Raw genomic sequence first — 11,676 nt, 5'->3', positions numbered from 1 at the left:
CCTAACAAAGCAATTTGTATTACATAAAAGTAAATTTATGCTTACCTGATAAATTAATTTCTTCTATGGTACGACGAGTCCACGGATTCATCCTTTACTTGTGGGATATTATCCTCCTGCCAACAGGAAGTGGCAAAGAGCACCACAGCAGAGCTGTCTATATAGCTCCTCCCTTAGCTCCAACCCCCAGTCATTCGACCGAAGGTACAGGAAGAAAAAGGAGAAACTAAAAGGTGCAGAGGTGCCCACAAACATTCAAAAACTCAACCAATTTTTAATTAGCCCCTTATGCAAGCTTAGTAATCCCTTTCTATAGCTCTTAGGATTACTGCTTACCCTTACCCGCATGGGGATACTGTCAGCCTTTCTGAAATACAGTCTCTCCAGAAAAAATGACTGAACATACCTCACTGCTATATAGCATGAAAACGTTCCTCACACTGAAGTTTCTTGTACCCCTCAGCCTCTGTGGGAACTGCACTGGATCTTAGTTACAAATGCTAAGATCATCATCCTCCAGGCAGAAGACTTCATCCATCTACTGCCTGAGAGTAAATAGTACACACCGGTACCATTTAAAACAAAAAACTCTTGCTTGAAGAAATTAAAAACTAATATTTTATCACCTCTTTCACTTTATCCTTCCTAGTACTTAGAGTAGGCAAAGAGAATGACTGGGGGGTGGAGCTAAGGGAGGAACTATATAGACAGCTCTGCTGTGGTGCTCTTTGCCACTTCCTGTTGGCAGGAGGATAATATTCCACAAGTAAAGGATGAATCTGTGGACTCGTCGTACCTTATAGAAGAAATATATGCATTGGTTACTAAATATAATAATGTTTTCAAATTAGCATTTACATAAAATAAGAGTCAGTTTATCTAGTAACATTTTCAGTTTTTAATGCATTTTAAATCATACTCTAAAAGTCTAAATTTAAGTTGTTTAGGCTATTTTGTCTCTGGGATAATAACTGGTCTAGGTGTCACTGGTCACAGGTAGATATACAAGCAAAGCTAACATCAGGGCTTATACATTTATTAAAAACTTAGTAGCTTGGCAAATAATTTAAGAGGCAGATTTATTTTGCCCTCCATTTGCATGTATAGTTTTATGTAAGTGTCTGTCATTGAATTTCCCATTTTTATTGTTTGTTTGTGTGTCCAGTGTACCACACAAGTACACCCTTGTTTCTCAAGCTGTAGTATGTGTATCCCTGTCGGTACTAGGAGCATTTTCAAGGGTTACTCCAGCACTTTCCATTTCATTATTCTTTTTGATGCAGCTAAGGTAAACATGAAATTTACCAGAGAAATCATTGTTCCCAGTTCTACCGTTAAGCACTCCTAACAGGCCAGATTCTATTTCCCTGCCTGGCTAGATCTACTTACTCACTGTGACTGACCTGTAGGGAAATCCTTAGCATCTGTCTGGCTATAGACATTTAAAATGTTGTTGAGAATTGGTTGATATGAAGTTTTTCTCAGAGACAGTGTCATGTAAAATGTATATTACTGCGAAAAAGTGTCAGAAAAAGATGTGCCAGATATAGTGCCACAGTAAAATATCACAAAGAAAATATGCTATGAGAAAATATAATGTGAAAGGAAAGCACAGGTAGTTTGGCACAGGGCTTGACAAACCCAGGCACCAAGGAACCAATGGCAACTTAAAATTAAACCCTAGCACCCTAGCTCTAATACCTCCTGTGAAGTCTCTTTACAAATGACATAACATAGGGGTGGGGAGAGAGGGACTTTGATTTTATGTACAGTGCTGGCAAGAGCTGTGAGTAACTTTATGAAAGGATTGGACATCAAGCAGTCATGCAAAGCAGCAGGTCTCCTGCCAAACACACACACACTCATATATAGCATAAAGATGGACTAAAACTGCTGCCTCCAAATGTTATGGGCTGGTTTTTTGCACCCTGATTAAAAAAAGTATGAAAGGACCACATAAGAACTTGGAATCTGGATAAGAAACTTTGTTAAAATATGTATAAATGGGGTCAGCATATGTTCTGCTTATGGAATCATTACACACAAGCCCATTTTCTGATTATAAAAAAAAAACAGTACTACATGGCAGCTGGGGCAGGTGACTGGTCTGGCTTTCCATATTGCTGGGGGTGATAGAAAGATAGATAGATAGATAGATAGATAGATAGATAGATAGATAGATAGATAGATAGATAGATAGATAGATAGATAGATAGATATAGATAGATAGACAGACAGACTGACATTAGGGCTTTTCGACATGGAAAAATAACCATGATTTCTTGATGAAATATTGCAATTTTATTAAAATATTTTTTAACCATACATTTTGCATTCAAAAATAATTTTAAATGTTCAAAGTAGCGGATTGTTTGCTTTGCAATTTGCGTTGCAGACTGTATAAGCCACAACATATTTTAGAGCCATATTTATGAAGCGCAAGGAGAATTCTCTGTGTAATTCTCCTACTAAGTCTACTCAGCTCTCCTTTAGAAAAGCGCATCTGTGCGCTCAATTTTTTTTTTTTTTTTTTTTAAATGCACTTCTCCATAAAAGAGGTGAGGAGATATAAAGATACATTTTTCAAGTCAAATTAGTATCTGTGCCTTATTTATTATTGAAAATAAGCAACTATCTCCATGTAAGTCATTTATAATATAAACCAATAGAAATTTTTATACAGCGCCACTAGAAGCTTTATTAACACCCCTCTTCAGCAAACTGTCAAGGAAGAAAATAGATATGTTTTCATTGTTATTGTGCTTCTTTTATATATTATTTTTGTGCCCTGCCCCCAATAGATATTTTTGTGATCTGTTTAATATTATTTTTGCACTCCATTATATATATTATTTTGGCACCACAATACATATTTTTGTGCTCCAAAATATATATATTTTTTAAGTCACAATCTTTCTTTCGTGATAAAAAAATAAAGATTACAAGACACAGTTCCTTCAATAAATATGTACAAGAACAGATCATGACGTTTTGAAATACAAATCACATTTAAAAACAAAAATATAAACAAATAAATAAATGAATGAATGAAACCCCATAAGTTTCAACAATATGTTCCTATAATTATAGGTTTAATTGGTATTAAGGGTTTACGGATTTAAGAAGGGAACCAGCGCAGCCTTACTAAATTAAATTTAGGCCACAGCTTATTTTTAACACTTAAATATAAATTATCTTAGCATTTAAAATCCTTTGACCATTTTGAAACCTTGAACAACACAACACCATAATAATTTTCTAATACCACATAAAAGCCTATGCTCAAGATACTAAACTTGTTTTCCCTTACTTATCTCCTCCATCCTTTGCTCTCTTTTTTCTTTTCTTTTTCAACTAACAAATGACAAACACTCTCAATATACAAACTAATATAGGATGCACAGCACATATCAAATCATAAATCAGACACTATTCTTTTCTCCTTAGTTGTTTTTTTCTTTTTAAACCCATCCTTGAAATCCTTATATCTCTAATACCGAAACAAAAAAAAATTAAATTAGTTTCTCTTAGTCAATCTCCCCAATTATACAGCCATTCTCCTCTTAAATTAACTTCCAAGAAAACATTAGTCAATCTAAATGGGAATATTATATGTCTTTGAAACTCAAGATCTAAGGAAATGATATAACACTTACATTTCTTAAGAAATATTTTAATTTTAATTTAATCTTGTAATTCTACAACCATTTGTTCACTTAACAGATGGTGCCAGATCATGTATTTAAGTTCCAAAAATCTCGGTTCTTTAGGGGACGACCAATATTTTAAAATCAACTTCCTAGCAAGGAGAATGACTGTATCAAACAAAATATGTTAATTTCGAAAATCATAATAATAAGTCAGAAAGAACACATGCACAATGTTAAATTTAACATATGCTTTCTTGATTTTGGAAACCCAGAAAATAATTTTGCCCCAAAATCTTTGTAACAATGGGCATTTCCACAAAAAGTGAATAATATCAGTAGAAAAATAGGAGCAACTTAAGAGAGTAACATATACTTGATTAAATAGTTGTAAGTGTTGATCTCTTGTGTTCTCTATAATATTCTGACAACATAGCTTTAAATATGTTTTATTAACCAATTCAGTCATATCTGGTGACAATCACCTATATTACAAGTTTTGCGCTACAGAGGGTATTTAACGAACACAACAAAAGTTGCGTTATTTCACCCTCCATAGCGCTATCATTACCAGTTTTAGAAAAGCCGGCTTGTGCGTGCGATATGGTTGTGTTGCGTTGAGCTCCATACCGCACAAAATACAAGCGCTGCTGTGACACGCTTGTGCACGCTTTCCCCATAGACATCAATGGGGAGAGAGAGTTAGGTTTTTTTTCTAACACCTGCGATCGAGGAATGAAAAGCTCCGCAACGCAGCCCCATTGATGTCTAAAAAAAAATGTTACGTTTAAACCTAACACCCTAACAAAAAAAAACATGTCTAAACACCCCTAATCTGCCGCCCCCGACATCGTTGACACCTACATAATGTTATCAACCCCTAACCTGCCGCCCCCGACATCACCGACACCTACATAATGTTATTAACCCCTAATCTGCCGCTCTCAATATCGCCGCTATAAAAATAAATCTATTAACCCCTAATCTGCCGCTCCCAATATCGACGCCACTATAATAAAGATATTAACCCCTATTCCACCGTTCCCCAACATTGTCGCCACTAAATAAAGTTATTAACCCCTAAACCTCTGGCCTCCCCCATCACTACCACTAAATAAACCTATTAACCCCTAAACTGCCAGCCCCCCACATCGCAACAACCTATATTAAATTATATTAACCCCTAAACCTAACTCTAACCCTATCCATAACCCTAAACCTAACACCCCCTAACTTTAACATAATTAAAATAGAGATAAATTAAAGTTACAATTATTAACTAAATAATACCTATTTAAAACTAAGTACATACTTACCTGTGAAATAAAACCTAAGCTAGCTACAATATAACTAATAGTTACATTGTATCTAGCTAATGTTTTATTTTTATTTCCCAGGTAAGTTTGTATTTATTTTAACTAGGTAAACTAGTTAGTAAATAGTTAATAAATATTTACTAACTACCTAGTTCAAATAAAATACAAACTTACCTGTGAAATAAAACTTAAGCTGCCTTACACTAAAATGTAACATTACAAAAGAAAATTTAAAAAAACTACCATTACAAAAAATAACAAACAAAATTACCCAAAATAATAATAGGCCTTTTGTAGGGAATTGCCTTAAAAGGACAGTAAACCTAAAAAATAATGTTATATAATTCTGCACATATTGCAGAATTATATAACATTATATTAGTGCTATCGTTATAAAAGCTTATATTCCCTTTTAATTTTTTTAAAATATGTCAGTTTTTCAGCCCCACTCTCTGTGCTCTTCTGAGCGGGTTTGTTTTTATTACACAGTGCATCGGGCCAGCTGTATAGTCACAGCCCGGCCCGACCGCGCCATAACACTAAGTGCAGCTTGCTCCTGCTGTCAGGCAGAGCAGGAGCGAGCTGCACTTAGTGTTATGGCGCGGTCGGGCCGGGCTGTTACTATACAGCTGGCTCGATGCGCTGTGTAATAAAAACAGACCCGCTCAGAAGAGTACAGAGAGCGGGTCTGAAAAACTGACATATTTTTTAAAAAATTAAAAGGGAATATAAGCTTTTATAACGATAGCACTAATATAATGTTATATAATTCTGCACTATGTGCAGGATTATATAACATTATTTTTTAGGTTTACTGACACTTTAAAGAAAGCAGCTCTTTTTCTACAAAAGAAAAACATACACCCCCTAACAGTATACAAAACCCCCACCCCCCAAACCCACAAAATAAAAATAAAGTAAAACCTAATCTACCCATTGCCCTCAAAAGGGCATTTGTATGGGCATTGCCCTTAAAAGGGCATTCAGCTCTTTTGCTGCCCATTAAAAATAAAAAATGGCTTTCCTAAAAAGAAAAACTCACCCCAAAATGAAAAAAAAAACGTTACACAAAACAACAAATTATCCAAAATTATAACAATTATTCCTATTCCAATACCCATTTTTTTAAAACACCCCAAAATAAAAGAAACCTAATCTACAGTTGTGCTCATAAGTTTACATACCCTGGCAGAATTTATGTTTGGCTGAAGCCATTTACTATCAATCAAATGTGTTTACTCTTTTTAAATCATAATGACAACAGAAACTACCCAAATCACCCTGATCAAAAGTTTACATACCCCAGTTCTTAATACCGTGTATTGCCCCCTTAAACATCAATGTCAGCTTGAAGTCTTTTGTGGTATTTGTGGATGAGGCTCTTTATCTTCTCAGATTGTAAAGCTGCCCATTCTTCCTGGCAAAAAGCCTCCAGTTCCTGTAAATTCTTGGGCTTTCTTGCATGAACTGCACGTTTGAGATCTCCCCAGAGAGGCTCAATGATAGAGGTCAGGAGACTGAGATGGCCACTCCTGAACCTTCACTTTATTCTGCTGTAGCCAATGACAGGTCAACTTGGCCTTGTATTTAGGATCATTGTCATGTTGGAATGTCCAAGTACGTCCCATGCGCAGCTTCCAGGCTGATGAATGCAAATTTTCCTCCAGTATTTTTTGATAACATACTGCTTTCATCTTGTCATCAATTCTGACCAAATTTTCTGTGCCTTTGTAGCTTACACATCCCCAAAACATCAGCGATCCACCTCCATGTTTCACAGTAGGAATAGTGTACCTTTCATCATAGGTCTTGTTGACTGCTCTCCAAAATGTAGCGTTTATGGTTGTTCCCAAAAAGCTCAATTTTGGTCTCATCACTCCAAATGACTTTATGCCAGAAGGTTTGAGGCTTGTCTCTCGGCTGTTTGGCGTATTTTAAGCGGGATACTTTGTGGCATTTGCGTAGTAATGGCTTTCTTCTGGCGACTCGACCATGCAGCCCATCTTTCTTCAAGTGCCTCCTTATTGTGCATCTTGAAACGGCCACACCACATGTTTTCAGAGAGTCCTGTATTTCACCTGAAGTAATTTGTGGGTTTGTCTTTGCATCCCGAACAATTTTCCTGGCAGTTGTAGCAGAAATTTTAGTTGGTCTACCTGACCATGGTTTGGTTTCAACAGAACCCCTCTTTTTTCACTTCTTGATTAGAGTTTGAACACTGCTGATTTGCATTCTCAATTCCATGGATATCTTTTTATATCCCTTTCCTGTTTTATACAGTTCATCTACCTTTTTCCCACAGATCCTTTGACAATTATTTTGCTTTCCCCATGACTCAGAATCCAGAATCGTCAGAGCAGCACTGGATGAAAGATGCAAGGGTCTGTCAGGAGTCCAGAAACTCATTGACCTTTTATACACACACACACACACTAATTACAAGCAAACAGATCACAGGTGAGGATGGTTACCTTTAATAGCCATTCAAACCCCTTTGTGTCAACTTGTGTGCATGTTATCAGGCCAAAATCACCAGGGTATGTAAACTTTTGATTAGGGTCATTTGGGTAGTTTCTGTTGTAATTATGATTTAAAAAGAGCAAACACAGTTGATTGATAATAAATGGCTTCAGCCAAACACTAACCATGAGTGAAAGAAAAGTTTTTGTGCTAGCATTCATATTCTCTGAAAAATGGCCAAGAAATCATACATTTTTCCAGATGTAAACTTATGAGCACAACTGTATATTAAACTACCAATAGCTCTTAAAAGGGCCTTTTGTAGGGCATTGCCCTAAAGAAATCAGCTCTTTTTCTAAAAAAAAAATACAAAGACCCACTAACATTACAAACCCCCACCCCCCAAACACACAAAATAAAAAAAACTATCTAAAAACCTAATCTACCCATTGTCCTGAAAAGGGCATTTGTATGGGCATTGCCCTTAAAAGGGCATTCGGCTTTTTTCCTGCCCTTAAAAGGGCATTCAGCTCTTTTAGTAACTGCTCAACCTATATTCTAAAAAAAAAAAAAAAAACACCCTAAAAACCTTTAAAAAAACACTAAACCCTATTTAGGTACACACAGTTGCTGAAGTTCCGATTGACCGATCTTCATCCAGACGGCTCCATCTTCATCCATCATGGGACTGGCATCTTCTTCATCACTGCGGAGGCAGAGCTGTGGATCCGCGGAGGGGTTAATAGGTAGTTTATGGGTGTTAGTGTACTTTGTAACACTTTAGTTATGAGTTTTATGTAACAGTATTGTTGCATAAAACTCATAACTACTGCTCTCAGATGGCGTAACCGTAACGGATCGTGTCTGTATAGGTTGTAAAACAAGCATTTTAGCCTCACCGTAAAAATCGTAATGGCAGCGCAATAAAAGTCCCATGAAAAAACGTAATTTTTTTTTAATGTGGGACTGACGTTGCGTTACAGGCTAAAAGGCTTGTGGTACAGCTATACCGTCAAGACTTGTAACGGCTGCGTTGCTGTTTTAAAAAACAGAATTTATGTTTACCTGATAAATTACTTTCTCCAACGGTGTGTCCGGTCCACGGCGTCATCCTTACTTGTGGGATATTCTCTTCCCCAACAGGAAATGGCAAAGAGCCCAGCAAAGCTGGTCACATGATCCCTCCTAGGCTCCGCCTACCCCAGTCATTCGACCGACGTTAAGGAGGAATATTTGCATAGGAGAAACCATATGATACCGTGGTGACTGTAGTTAAAGAAAATAAATTATCAGACCTGAGTAAAAAACCAGGGCGGGCCGTGGACCGGACACACCGTTGGAGAAAGTAATTTATCAGGTAAACATAAATTCTGTTTTCTCCAACATAGGTGTGTCCGGTCCACGGCGTCATCCTTACTTGTGGGAACCAATACCAAAGCTTTAGGACACGGATGAAGGGAGGGAGCAAATCAGGTCACCTAAATGGAAGGCACCACGGCTTGCAAAACCTTTCTCCCAAAAATAGCCTCAGAAGAAGCAAAAGTATCAAACTTGTAAAATTTGGTAAAAGTGTGCAGTGAAGACCAAGTCGCTGCCCTACATATCTGATCAACAGAAGCCTCGTTCTTGAAGGCCCATGTGGAAGCCACAGCCCTAGTGGAAGGAGCTGTGATCCTTTCAGGAGGCTGCCGTCCGGCAGTCTCGTAAGCCAATCTGATGATGCTTTTAATCCAAAAAGAGAGAGAGGTAGAAGTTGCTTTTTGACCTCTCCTTTTACCAGAATAAACAACAAACAAGGAAGATGTTTGTCTAAAATCCTTTGTAGCATCTAAATAGAATTTTAGAGCGCGAACAACATCCAAATTGTGCAACAAACGTTCCTTCTTCGAAACTGGTTTCGGACACAGAGAAGGCACGACTATCTCCTGGTTAATGTTTTTGTTAGAAACAACTTTTGGAAGAAAACCAGGTTAGTACGTAAAACCACCGTATCTGCATGGAACACCAGATAAGGAGGAGAACACTGCAGAGCAGATAATTCTGAAACTCTTCTAGCAGAAGAAATTGCAACCAAAAACAAAACTTTCCAAGATAATAACTTAATATCAACGGAATGTAAGGGTTCAAACGGAACCCCCTGAAGAACTGAAAGAACTAAGTTTAGACTCCAAGGAGGAGTCAAAGGTTTGTAAACAGGCTTGATTCTAACCAGAGCCTGAACAAAGGCTTGAACATCTGGCACAGCTGCCAGCTTTTTGTGAAGTAACACAGACAAGGCAGAAATCTGTCCCATCAAGGAACTTGCAGATAATCCTTTTTCCAATCCTTCTCGAAGGAAGGATAGACTCTTAGGAATCTTAACCTTGTCCCAAGGGAATCCTTTAGATTCACACCAACAGATATATTTTTTCCAAATTTTGTGGTAAATTTTTCTAGTTACAGGCTTTCTGGCCTGAACAAGAGTATCAATAACAGAATCTGAGAACCCTCGCTTTGATAAGATCAAGCGTTCAATCTCCAAGCAGTCAGCTGGAGTGGGACCAGATTCGGATGTTCGAACGGACCTTGAACAAGAAGGTCTCGTCTCAAAGGTAGCTTCCATGGTGGAGCCGATGACATATTCACCAGATCTGCATACCAAGTCCTGCGTGGCCACGCAGGAGCTATCAAGATCACCGACGCCCTCTCCTGATTGATCCTGGCTACCAGCCTGGGGATGAGAGGAAACGGCGGGAATACATAGGCTAGTTTGAAGGTCCAAGGTGCTACTAGTGCATCTACTAGAGTCGCCTTGGGATCCCTGGATCTGGACCCGTAGCAAGGAACCTTGAAGTTCTGACGAGAGGCCATCAGATCCATGTCTGGAATGCCCCACAGTTGAGTGATTTGGGCAAAGATTTCCGGATGGAGTTCCCACTCCCCCGGATGCAATGTCTGACGACTCAGAAAATCCGCTTCCCAATTTTCCACTCCTGGGATGTGGATTGCAGACAGGTGGCAGGAGCGAGTCTCCGCCCATTGAATGATTCTGGTCACTTCTTCCATCGCCAGGGAACTCCTTGTTCCCCCCTGATGGTTGATGTACGCAACAGTCGTCATGTTGTCTGATTGAAACCGTATGAACTTGGCCCTCGCTAGCTGAGGCCAAGCCTTGAGAGCATTGAATATCGCTCTCAGTTCCAGAATATTTATCGGTAGAAGAGATTCTTCCCGAGACCAAAGACCCTGAGCTTTCAGGGATCCCCAGACCGCGCCCCAGCCCATCAGACTGGCGTCGGTCGTGACAATGACCCACTCTGGTCTGCGGGAGGTCACCCCTTGTGACAGGTTGTCCAGGGACAGCCACCAACGGAGTGAGTCTCTGGTCCTCTGATTTACTTGTATCTTCGGAGACAAGTCTGTATAGTCCCCATTCCACTGACTGAGCATACACAGTTGTAATGGTCTTAGATGAATGCGCGCAAAAGGAACTATGTCCATTGCCGCTACCATCAAACCTATCACTTCCATGCACTGCGCTATGGAAGGAAGAGGAACGGAATGAAGTATCCGACAAGAGTTTAGAAGTTTTGTTTTTCTGGTCTCTGTCAGAAAAATCCTCATTTCTAAGGAGTCTATTATTGTTCCCAAGAAGGGAACTCTTGTCGACGGAGATAGAGAACTCTTTTCCACGTTCACTTTCCATCCGTGAGATCTGAGAAAGGCCAGGACTATGTCCGTGTGAGCCTTTGCTTGAGGAAGGGACGACGCTTGAATCAGAATGTCGTCCAAGTAAGGTACTACAGCAATGCCCCTTGGTCTTAGCACCGCCAGCAGGGACCCTAGTACCTTTGAGAAAATCCTTGGAGCAGTGGCTAATCCGAAAGGAAGCGCCACGAACTGGTAATGCTTGTCCAGGAATGCGAACCTTAGGAACCGATGATGTTCCTTGTGGACAGGAATATGTAGATACGCATCCTTTAAATCCACCGTGGTCAAGAATTGACCTTCCTGGATGGAAGGATTGTTCGAATGGTTTCCATTTTGGACGATGGAACCTTGAGAAACTTGTTTAGGATCTTGAGATCTAAGATTGGTCTGAACGTTCCCTCTTTTTTGGGAACTACGAACAGATTGGAGTAGAACCCCATCCCTCGTTCTCTTAATGGAACAGGATGAATCACTTCCAGAAGATAACCTTGGGAGACTATTTCTAGCGCCCAAGGATCCAGAACATCTCTTGCCCAAGCCTGAGTGAAGAGAGAGAGTCTGCC

The 11,676-nt window shown here is 39.0% G+C and overlaps 1 protein-coding gene across 4 annotated transcripts in view; it reads right to left on the bottom strand.

Moving 5' to 3' along the window:
- Positions 1–11,676, bottom strand: part of PHF3 (PHD finger protein 3) — a 588,626-nt gene that overhangs the window by 523,116 nt on the left and 53,834 nt on the right. The gene's annotated exons all lie outside the window — the stretch shown is intronic.

This window comes from Bombina bombina, chromosome 4, assembly GCF_027579735.1.
Source record: "Bombina bombina isolate aBomBom1 chromosome 4, aBomBom1.pri, whole genome shotgun sequence".
Lineage (NCBI taxonomy): Eukaryota > Metazoa > Chordata > Amphibia > Anura > Bombinatoridae > Bombina > Bombina bombina.
The sequence above is the reverse complement of the archived record's forward strand: the minus strand, read 5'-3'. Positions and strand labels throughout refer to the sequence as shown.